This window comes from Somniosus microcephalus, chromosome 14 (genome assembly GCF_052327205.1).
Source record: "Somniosus microcephalus isolate GS21.2 chromosome 14, FLI_Smic_1.0, whole genome shotgun sequence".
In the NCBI taxonomy this organism is placed as follows: Eukaryota; Metazoa; Chordata; class Chondrichthyes; order Squaliformes; family Somniosidae; genus Somniosus; species Somniosus microcephalus.
In genome coordinates this window covers 127,148,815-127,161,225 of record NC_141000.1, presented here as the reverse complement: position 1 = coordinate 127,161,225, position 12,411 = coordinate 127,148,815, and the positions used below count along the sequence as shown (strand labels likewise).

Sequence of the window (12,411 nt, the reverse complement as noted above, 5' to 3'; positions counted from 1 at the left end):
AGTGTACAGCACAGAAACAGGCCATTCAGCCCAACTGGTCCGTGCCGGTGTTTATGCTCCACACGAGCCTCCTCCCACCCCTCTTCATCCAACCCTATCAGCATGTCCTTCTATTCCTTTCTCCCTCAGGTACTTATTCAGCTTTCCCTTAAATGCATCCATGCTATTCATAAGAACATAAGAATTAGGAGCAGGAGTCGGCCATTCAGCCCCTCGAGCCTGCTCCGCCATTCAATGACATCATGGCTGATCTTCGACCTCAACTCCACTGACCCCATATCCTTTGATTCCCTTAGTATCAAAAATCTATTGCTCTCTGTCTTGAATATACTCAACGACTGAGCCTCCACAGCCCCCTGGGATAGAGAATTCCAAAGATTCAGCACCATCTGAGTGAAGAAATTTCTCCTCAGCTTAGTCCTAAATGGCCGACCCCTTATCCTGAGACTGTGACCCCTGGTTCTAGACTCTCCAACCAGGGGAAACACCCTCCCTGCATCTACCCTGTCAAGGCCTGTAAGAATTTTATACTTTCCAATTTGCCTCAACCACTCCCTGTGGTAGCGAGTTCCACATTCTCACCACTCTCTGGGTAAAGAAGTTTCTCCTGAATTCCCTATTGGATTTATTAGTGACTATCTTATATTTATGGCCCCTAGTTCTGGTCTCCCCCCACAAGTGGAAACATCTTCTCTATGTCTACCCTATCGAACCCCTTCATAATCTTTAAGACCTCGATCAGGTCTTCTCTGGAGAAAAGAGCCCCAGCCTGTTCAGCTTTTCTGTTTTTCTGACTATTGCTGGTTAAAAGGCAATTTGAGATCTGATTTTATTTTCTCAGTATCCGATTGCTTCAAGGTGAAAAATTAACCAACCAGAAAGGAGAACGGATGTTCTTTTACCCTAATGTGTGATTGGCTGCTTCTGACAGTAGAAACACTAAACCAATCAGAAAGCTGGGCCTAAACTGCACCAATTAGAAATGATACCAGCCCACAGTCAGGAAGTCATTTGGGACACAAAAAACTATTATTATATAGAGCGATAAAATATATATTTATACATTTTAAAATAAGTGAAATCCTGAAAAAGGAAAACTGTAAAATTCGAGTATGATCTCTTTGTACTGCGAACACGAGAATGTCAGTTGATGCATAATTAGTTCAGACAATATTCGTGCGAATGGGATTTTTTTCAGGGTGTTAGCCCATTTATTTTAGTGGCAATATTCCCGTTAAGCTGTGCAGCTGCGTGTGTCCGTGCTGCGCAGGCCGATCCCGGTTTTCAATGGGACATTCCGTTCGCGCACGAGACTTTGAATGGGCCGTTAAAGGGACCGCACACCCAAAAGCACTTAGGGGGGAACATTGGTTAGCGACTGTGTTGAAATAACGGACTGAGGAACGAGAGTACAGGAGCAAGGATGTCTTACTACAGTTGTACAGGGTCTTGGTGAGACCACACCTGGAGTACTGTGTGCAGTTTTGGTCTCCTTACCTAAGAAAGGATATACTTGCCATAGAGGGAGTGCAGCGAAGGTTCACCAGACTGGTTCCTGGGATGGCAGCATCATCAATAGCTGCCATGTGAGAAAACAAGAGAATTTTTTTTTTAAAAGCTGGGTCCGGGGTTATAGTCTGAAATTGTTGAACTCTATGTTGTTGTCCGGAAGGCTGTAAAGTGCCTAATCGAAAGATGAGGTGCTGTTCCTCGAGCTTACGTTGAGCTTCATTGGAACAGTGCAAGAGGCCGAGGACAGAGAGATCAGAGTGGGAATGGAGCGGAGAATTAAAGTGACAGGCCACCGGAAGCTCGGGGTCACCCTTGGTCTCCCAGACGCAGATTGGGTGACCGCTTTGCGGAACACCTCCGTTCAGTCCGCAAGCGTGACCCTGAGCTTCCGGTCGCCTGTCACCTTGGAGAAATCCCCTGCTCTTCTTCAAACAAGTTCCCTGGGATATTTTACATCCACCTGAGAGGGCAGACGGTGTAACGTCCGTGTGTAATTGAGACACGGACTGCAGGAGTTGGTTATAACAGGTGTTTACTGAATGGAGACAAAACTGGAACTACTATACAAAGTTACTACACAGGCTTACTTTCCGGGGTGGTCACTACTGGTACTGCAGTATACAGGGGCTGCAGAATATAGTTCCTTCTTCAAAGTACATACACTACAATTCCTCCCCTTTTAGCTAAACAGTACATAACATTCGATTAATAATTAAATAACATATTTACAATTACAGTTGCTATATACATTAGCTGAAGTTAAGCAATTATAAATTCAGTCTTTGAGGAGGCTTCCTGATTCTGTCCGGATAACGCCTCTTTGGGGTATCAGGTTCTTCTGGCAAAGTTGATTCGGGATCAACGTCGTTGTTTGGTTCGTCTGCTTCCAATATCCCCGATTCTGAGGTAGATGCAATTGGTACTTCGGTTTCATCACCAGGTGTATCGGATCGTGGTGTGGAATTGACGTTTTCCAGTGACTCTAGAATCTGGTCAGCATGGCGTCTTACAATGCTCTCTCCAACGTCCACGGTATACATTAGAGGTCCTTGCCGTGTGCAGATCGTTCCTGGCTGCCATTTCTCTGTGCGGTAGTCCCGGGCCAAAACTGGTTGACCTATCTTGAAACTCCTGGTTGGCCTTTCATTCATATTCTGAAACTGCCTGTTCTCTGTAGTGTATGTAACTGTTCTACCTTTAAGAGAACTATTGTATGTAACCGTCCACCTTTAAGAGAACTATTTTAGGTGTGGCACTACTTTATCCTGGCTGCTGTATACTGTAATACCGACGGTGACCACCCCGGTATATAAGTGCTGTGGCAGAATTTATTGGGCAGATTCGCCCTGACCTTCGAATAGTAAAGTCCTGTTTAAGTTACTCTTGTAGTCTGTGTATTACTTCGCTATACAACCCACAGACTTTACATTCTCCACATCTCTTCTGATGTTTGGCTTAACCAAATCCAAGCGGCATCTTAGTCTTCGATTGAAGAACATCATGGCTGGAGTTTGGTTGGTAACCGCATGTGTCGCATTCCGGTAGGCAAACAAGAAGTTATCCACCTTGTGTTGTAGGGGTATGTCTTCATTACACATTGCCTTGATAGCCTTCTTGAATGTTTGAACGAACCTCTCAGCCAATCCATTGGTGGCTGGATGATATGGGGCGGATGTGTAATGCTTAACACCATTGTTCTTTAAGAACCTCCGGAACTCTTCAGACACAAACTGTGGTCCATTGTCGGAGCAAATCTGTTCAGGCAGCCCATTTCTGGTGAATATGGTTCGTAAGACTGTGATGGTTTTTTCTGTGGTGGTTGAGGACATTTTTATTACCTCTGGCCACTTTGAATGTGCATCCACCGCAATTAAAAACATCAAGTCCATAAATGGACCAGCAAAATCAATGTGTACCCTTTGCCATGGAGATGAGGGCCACTCCCATGGATGTAGAGGGGCTTGTGGTGGGGCGCTTTGGACCTTCTGGCATCCTGTACAGCTCTTGGTCATCTCTTCGATTTCTCTATCGATTCCCGGCCACCACACAAACGCTCTGGCTAAGTTCTTCATTTTTACCCCTCCCAGATGACCCTCATGAAGCTCATTGAGCACTCTATCCTTCAATTTGGGTGGAATTACTACTCTGGATCCACACATCAAGGTTCCTCGGCACACTGACAGCTGTTCTCTTCTCGGCGAGAATGCTGGCAACAGTGGTTCGCCATGTGCTGGCCATCCCTTCACCGTTAAATCATAGACCCTGGAGAGTGTCGGGTCATTTCGTGTTTCCTTTTCTATGTTTGCATTTGTCACAGGTAGACATTCGACTATGGTCGAGTGGAATATCTCCACAGGATCCACTGCAGGTGCTTCTTCCACCGTCGGCAACGGTAGGCGCGACAATCCATCAGCATTCCCATGCTGTTTAGTTCCTTTGTCCTCGATGTCATATTGGTGTGCCCCTAGGAAAAGGGACCACCTCTGTAGCCGTTGTGCTGTCATTATCAGGACGCCCTTCTTAGGGTTGAAAATGGAGACAAGAGGTTGATGATCAGTTAGTAGAGTAAATTTCTGTCCGTGCAGGTAGTGATTGAACTTCTTCACCCCCCACACCAGGCTGAGGGCCTCTCTGTCAATCTGGGCGTAGTTACGCTCGGCTGCAGTTAACGAGCGTGACGCAAAAGCTATCGGCCTCTCTGAACCATCAAGGGATTTATGTGACAGTACCGCTCCAACGCTGTAGGGAGACGCATCACACGCCAGTCTTATCGGTAGTGATGGGTTGTAGTGAGCCAATACTTCTCTTGAAGTGATCAGGCCTTTACACTTCTGAAAGGCCCGCTTACATTCATCGCTCCATTTCCATGCTACTCCAGTTTGTAGCAGGGCGTTCAGTGGGTGCAGAATTGTGGACAAATTCAGCAAAAACTTAGGGTAGTAATTCACCAATCCGAGGAATGACCTCAGTTGCGACACATTTTCAGGCGCTGGAGCCTTAACCACCGCTTCAATTTTGTCAGGGGACTTATGTAGCCCCTCTTCATCAATCACGTGGCCACAATACGATATTTGTTTCTTAAAAAACTCGCACTTGGGGCGATTGGCTCGTAGCCCATGTTCTCTTAGTCTAGTGAGCACCTGCTCTAGGTTGGCAAGGTGTTCACTGTCATTTTCACCTGTCACTAGGATGTCGTCCAAGTAACACTGAGTCCCCAGAATCCCTTGCAGGACTTGTTCCATCGCTCTTTGCCATCTAGCCGGAGCTGATGCAACTCCGAATACCAGTCGATTATACTGGTAAAGACCATTGTGAGTGTTTATCGTGAGATATTTCCGAGAGGATTCTTCAACCTCCATCTGCAAATATGCTTGCGCTAGGTCAATTTTTGTAAAACGTTTCCCTCCAGATAGTGAGGCGAAAATATCTTCTACCCTCGGAAGAGGATACTGTACTGTGTGAAGGACTGGGTTCACAGTCACCTTGAAGTCCCCACAGATGCGAACCTTCCTTGGCTCCTCAGCCTTATTGTTTAACGTTTTCTTCATGACAGGAACGATGGGTGTCGCCCACTCGCTCCAGTCTACCTTAGTTAGCACGCCTGCAGTCTCCAGATTCTCCAGCTCTGCCTCGACGGCTGGGCGAATTGCATACGGTACCGGTCTTGCTTTGAAAAACTTGGGAATTGCATTCTCTTCTATTTTTATCGAGGCGGTTATGCCTTTAAGAGTTCCCAGTTCTTGTTGAAATACCTCTTTAGCGTTAGCCAAGATTTTTGACAATCGTCCAGGTGTGACGTCGTCATCCTTTTTACCAGCCACCGTCAGTGCCTGAATGGAGTGCCAGTCTAAACTTATCTTTCTGATCCATTCACGTCCCAATAACGGTGGTCCACCATCTTGCAGTATGTACAGATACAATTTCTGTATTTCCTTGCCGTTGTATTCGACAGGCACCCTTATTTTCCCTCTGGGGTATACTTTCTGCCCCGTATACGTCTTCAAGACAATGGATGTGTCTTTCAAGGGTATGAGTGAGAATAGCCGCTCGTAATCTCGTCGATTCATGACGGTCAGGGCTGATCCTGTATCCAATTCCATTTTGACTTGGGACCCTGCTATCGTGAGGGTGACCCAAATGGTTCGGTGATCCTCTTTTGTGATTACGTTGTGTAGTTTGAGACAGCTTAGTCTCTTGTTCCCGGATTCACTATCGCTCTTCTGGTCTTCGGAACTACTGTCCGTCATCTTTTGTACTTTCCTGTACTTTTCCTTAGTAGTCTTTTTGTTGTCGTTAGTCTTCTTCCCAGACCTGCAAACTCGTGCAATGTGTCCCATCTTTCCGCATTGTCTGCATGTTTTGTCCTTGGACCAGCAGTCCTTCTGGTCATGGGTTGTTCTGCCGCAGTGATAACATTTTTCAAATCCCCGTGTCATTTCATGGGTGCCGTATTCCTGTGGCTTTTGCTGTATTTCCTCAGCTCCCCTTGCTGCTGCTTCATACGATACTGCCACGCTGAAAGCCTTATCTAGCGTCAGCTCTTTCTCTGAGAGTAACCTCTTCTGGGTTCCTTCACTCAGAAGTCCACAGACAAATTTGTCCCGTAGGGTATCTGCCAGTCCTGCTCCGAACTGGCAGTGCTTTGATAGCTTGTGTAGTTCCGTAAGGTAATCAGCATTGCTCTCATCTTTATGCTGATTTCTCTTGTGGAATTTAAATCTTTCTGCTATCAGCAGCGGTGTAGGATTTAGGTGTTCCTGTAGGATATCAACAATTTCGTTAAAACTCTTCGCCATCGGTTTGACTGGAGTGATCAGGTTCCGCAATAGGCCGTACGTTCTTGCGCCCATTAAGTTTAGTAGTATGCCTTTTTCTCATCGGCTACTTCATTTGCCTTGCAATATACTTCGACTCTTTCCACATACGTGGCCCAGTCTTCTATTGCATTATCGAAGGCAGTGATATTGCCAGTCTTCGGCATCTTGGAGATCTAAGATGGCGCCTCCCGCGCTTTGCCTTCTTCCCCGATTGAACAAAATGGCGCCTCCCGCACTTTGCCTTCTTCCCCGCTGGATTAAGATGGCGCCTCCCACGCTTTCTGTCTTTTCCGCTGCTGCTAGCGCTGTTGCTGGCGTTTTTACGCCTTGATGGCGACGCCCTATGGTCTTCGCACACTTCCCCCCCCGCGCTGCTGCCAACGCCGGTCTCCGCGGTCCCCGTGGCAAACTGCAGCTCCTCGCGGCTTTCTGCGCTTCTAATTTCTTTTATTTTAATTACTGTTCCCGTCGTCAGAGCAAACCCTATGGGACACTTTCCTCCCTCTTCTCGGGTCTGTACGCTGCCCGGCTTCGTAGCACCGGCCGCGCCCTGTGTGCTCCACCCTCTCTCTCTCTCTCTCCTCTTCCCGACAACGCTGCTCGGCCCCGTTGAAAAGCCACCCGATCGAGCTCTAGCCCGCCGCAGCCCAGGAAGGACCAGTGTACTCGCTGCCACCAGCCCGATTAGCTGGAACACCATAGACTGGATAACCAAGCCCAGCTCTCGACAGCCTCTCCTGCAAATCTTCGAATTCGATGAATCAGAGGGCGGTTGCCCACGGTCGACGCCCGTTTCTTCTGTTTGTTTTTTTTTTCTTTTTGGATTTCTTCCTTCTGGCCTCGACCTCTAACAACTTCGCTTCAGGGATGGATCCCCGTGAGGTGGTGCAGAACTGTAGGTAAGTTCGGATCTGTTCGTCGCCAGTGTAACGTCCGTGTGTAATTGAGACACGGCCTGCAGGAGTTGGTTATAACAGGTGTTTACTGAATGGAGACAAAACTGGAACTACTACACAGGCTTATATACCGGGGTGGTCACTACTGGTACTGCAGTATACAGGGGCTGCAGAATATAGTTCCTTCTTCAAAGTACATACACTGCAGACGGGGCATCAGTTTAAGGTCACATCTGACAGTGCAACTCTCCTTCAGTACTGCACTGGGAGTGTCAGCCTAGATTTTTGTGCTCAAGCCTCTGGAGCAGGGACTTGAACCCATGACCTTCTCAACTCACAAGCGAGAGAGAGAGAGTGCGACCCACTGAGCCACAACACCATCATCAAGTTTGCGGATGACACCACGGTAGTAGGCCAGATCACCAACAACGATGAGTCAGCCTACAGGGAGGAGGTCCAGCATCTCGTGAAGTGGTGCGCCGATAACAACCTGGCCCTCAACATCAAGAAAACCAAAGAAATCATTGTGGACTTCAGGAAGTCCAAAGGCGGAAGTCACACCCCCATCCACATCAATGGGGCTGTGGTGGAAAGGGTGGACAGCTTTAAGTTCCTCGGAGTCCACATCACGTAAGACACTAGTACGACAGCAAAATACTGCAGATGTTGGAAATCCGAAATAACAACAGAAAATGCTACCTCTCCTGGTCCCTCAACACCTCCTCTCTGGTGAAGAAGGCCCAGCAGCGCCTATATTTCCTAAGGAGGCTGAAGAGATGTAACCTGTCACCCCTGATCCTCTCTAACTTTTACCGCTGCACTATAGAAAGCATCCTGACGAACTGTATCACAGTATGGTATGGCAGCTGTAGCTCCTATGACCGGAAAGCCCTGCAGCGGGTAGTCAAAACTGCCCAACGCATTACCGGCACCCGGCTACCGACCATAGAGCACATATACCAGAAACGCTGTCTACGGAGGTCACGGTCCATCATCAAAGACCCTACCCACCCCAGCCACAGTCTGTTCGCCCTCCTGCCATCTGGGAGACGCTACAGATGCATTCGCACCCGTACGACCAGATTTAGGAACAGCTTCTTTCCCAGGGCTGTCATCCTACTGAACTCCACAAATAAACACTAAAGCCTGCACATCTGCCAATGCATTTTATTATGGTTATATTTATGTTAATATATTACAAGCCAAATGTATGTTGAATGTTTAAATGTCTTAATCCAAATGTACACTCTCGGGAGCTGCAAGCCTACATTTCGTTGTACTGCACTTGTGCACTAACAATGACAATAAAAGTTGATTTGATTTGATTTTTGATTTGACACACAAGGAAAGAAGATGGTCTTTTGCTTGGCTCTTGGCTGTTTCTCCGAGCTCTGTCCGTTTCTCAGCCTTGCATTGTCAGCCGCTTGCACAGTCCGCTCCTGAAATGTAATTATTCTCTTTCACTCTCTGGCCTGTTCTGCTGGAGGCGCTTTGTGTTTGACATTTAGTTCAGTGGGAAACTTGAGCCAGATCTCTTCCTAGCTAATTGTGTCGCCCCCTCCTCCTCCTTCTTGCTTTTTGATGTGCAGAGTGTTTGACCTGTTTTAAGATGTTTAATCATATTGCTGGACTGACAGAGCTGGAGGTTGCTGTGTGGCTTGCGAGACACTAATTGCTCGATCCTCAAATGCCAGGTAACTGTTGAAGGTTTAGGGGTACTTCAGAAATTCGGCCTATTTTTCAGGCAGTTATTTTACTCTCGAATGGTAAAAATTGGAGGTAAATTCACACCAACGTGTTGTTAGTGAATAGCCTGTAATAGGGGACCCACAATCTTTTTCTTCTTCTTCTTCTTCTTCTTAGGCAGTCCCTCGGAACTGAGGATGACTTGCTTCCACATTAAGACCCACAATGCCATCTCGCTGGAACACTAACTGGGATATGTGGCCCTAAACTAAAAGGAACTGGAATAGGGTCAATACAGGATGTGACCTGTCACTGCCACCCCATTACACGTGCTCAGTCCGTGTCCCTCACTCTGTGTCCCTCTCACTCTGTGTCCCTCTCACTCTGTCTCACTCTGTGTCACTCTGTGTCCCTCTCACTCTGTGTCCCTCTCACTCTGTCTTTCACTCTGTGTCCCTCTCACTCTGTCTCACACTCTGTCTCTCACTCTGTGTCCCTCTCACTCTGTGTCCCTCTCACTCTGTGTCCCTCTCACTCTGTGTCCCTCTCACTCTGTCTCTCACTCTGTGTCCCTCTCACTCTGTGTCCCTCTCACTCTGTGTCCCTCTCACTCTATGTCCCTCTCACTCTGTCTCTCACTCTATGTCCCTCTCACTCTGTCCCTCTCACTCTGTCTCACTCTGTGTCCCTCTCACTCTGTGTCCCTCTCACTCTGTCTCTCTCACTCTCTCTCACTGTCTCTCTCTCTCACTCTCTCTCTCTGTCTCTCTCGCACTCTGTCTCTCACTGTCTCTCACTCTCTCTCACTGTCTCTCTCTCTCACTCTCTGTCTCTCTCGCTCTCTGTCTCTCACTGTCTCTCACTCTCTCTCACTGTCTCTCTCTCTCACTCTCTCTGTCTCTCTCGCTCTCTGTCTCTCACTCTCTCTCACTGTCTCTCTCACTCTCTCTCAATTCAATTCAATTCAATTCAAATGCTTTATTGGCATGAAAGTTTACAGAGAACCTCTCTCTCTGTCTCTCTCTCGCACTCTGTCTCTCTCTGTCTCTCTCTCTCACTCTGTCTCGCTCTCTCTGTCTCTCTCTCTGTCGCTGTCTCTCTCTCTCTCTCTCTCACTGTGTGTCCCTCTCTCTCACTCTCTGGGGTAGTTCGTGACTCTGTGCGATGGTGTAAAGCAGGCAACAGTGGCTCAGGCCCCTCCTTGTAAAACACCTCTCTCGATTTCCATTGTAGATATTATCTCATTGCCCTTTGTGGGAGCTTGCTGTGTGCAAATTGGCTGCTGCATTTCCTACATTCCAACAGTGGCCACACTTCAAAAGTGCTTTATTGTCTGTGAAGGATATTTCACAGCCTCTTGTTGTTTGATTGTCCCTGTCTCAATCAGCGATGGGGAGGGGCGGTTACACTGTCTGCACTCGGTGCTTTACAAGGTCAGTGTGACCCCAGACTGGGCTGGGCCCAGCTATTGTTAAAGGTGTTGGATAGATGTGAATGTTCTTAAACTTGGCTGTCTCACCCATCACAATCTTTGTGCACTTTATCCTGTAACACACTCACAGCTCGGTGTGTTATCCTGTCCGACCGTGAGCTGAGCTTCAAACCCAATATCCGTTGTCACCAGGCCCATCGACCATAACATATTGAGTAGTGCAAACACTGGGGTACAGTACAGGTGGGTACAGGTCTGTCACTATGACACTGGGGTACAGTACAGGTGGGTACAGGTCTGTCACTGCATAACACTGGGGTACAGTACTGGTGGAGACAGGTCTATCACTGTATAACACTGGGGTACAGTACTGGTGGGTACAGGTCTGTCACTGTATAACACGGGTACAGTACTGGTGGGTACAGGTCTGTTATTGTATAACACTGGGGTACAGTACTGGTGGGTACAGGTCTGTCACTGTACAACACTGGGGCACAGTACTGGTGGAGACAGGTCTATCACTGTATAACACTGGGGTACAGTACTGGTGGGTACAGGTCTGTTATTGTATAACACTGGGGTACAGTACTGGTGGGTACAGGTCTGTTATTGTATAACACTGGGGTGCAGTACTGGTGGGTACAGGTCTGTCACTGTATAACACTGGGGTACAGTACTGGTGGGTACAGGTGTGTCACTGTATAACACTGGGGCACAGTACTGGTGGGTACAGGTCTGTCACTGTATAACACTGGGGTACAGTACTGGTGGGTACAGGTCTGTCACTGTATAACACTGGGGTACAGTACTGGTGGGTACAGGTCTGTCACTGTATAACACTGGGGTACAGTACTGGTGTGTACAGGTCTGTCACTGTATAACACTTGGGTACAGTACTGGTGTGTACAGGTCTGTCACTGTATAACGCTGGGGTACAGTACTGGTGGGTGCAGGTCTGTCACTGTATAACACTGGGGTACAGTACTGGTGGGTACAGGTCTGTCACTGTATAACACTGGGGTACAGTACTGGTGGGTACAGGTCTGTCACTGTATAACACTGGGGTACAGTACTGGTGGGTACAGGTCTGTCACTGTATAACACTGGGGTACAGTACTGGTGGGTACAGGTCTGTCACTGTATAAAACTGGGGTACAGTACTGGGGTACGGTACTGGTGGGTACAGGTCTGTCACTATAACACTGGGGTACAGTCCTGGTGGGTACAGGTCTGTCACTGTATAACACTGGGGTACAGTACTGGTGTGTACAGGTCTGTCACTGTATAACACTTGGGTACAGTACTGGTGTGTACAGGTCTGTCACTGTATAACGCTGGGGTACAGTACTGGTGGGTGCAGGTCTGTCGCTGTATAACACTAGGGTACAGTACTGGTGGGTGCAGGTCTGTCACTGTATAACACTTGGGTACAGTACTGGCGGTTACAGGTCTATCACTGTATAACACTGGGGTACAGTACTGGTGGGTACAGGTCTGTCACTGTATAACACTGGGGTACAATACTGGTGGGTACAGGTCTGTCACTGTAACACTGGGGTACAGTACTGGTGGGTACAGTTCTGTCGCTGTATAACACTGGGGTACAGTACTGGTGGGTGCAGGTCCGTCGCTGTATAACACTGGGGTACAGTACTGGTGGGTACAGGTCTGACACTGTCGAACACTAGGGTGCAGTACTGGTTGGTGCAGGTTTGTCGCTGTATAAGACTGGGGTAAACTACTGGTGGGCACAGGTCTGTCACTGTGTAACGGGTACAGTACTGGTGGGTACATGTCTGTCGCTGTATAACACTGGGGTACAGTACTGGTGGGTACAGGTCTGTCACTGTGTAACACTGGGGTACAGTACTGGTGGGTACATGTCTGTCACTGTATAACACTGGGGTACAGTACTGGTGGGTACAGGTCTGTCACTGTATAACACTGGGGTACAGTACTGGTGGGTACAGGCCTGTCACTGTATAACACTGGGGTACAGTACTGGTGGGTACAGGTCTGTCACTGTATAACACTGGGGTACAGTACTGGTGGAGACAGGTCTATCACT

The 12,411-nt window shown here is 48.0% G+C and overlaps 1 protein-coding gene across 5 annotated transcripts in view; it reads left to right on the top strand.

Annotated features, from left to right (window-relative positions):
• robo1 (roundabout, axon guidance receptor, homolog 1 (Drosophila)) overlaps positions 1–12,411 on the top strand; it is a 1,098,986-nt gene that overhangs the window by 904,074 nt on the left and 182,501 nt on the right. The gene's annotated exons all lie outside the window — the stretch shown is intronic.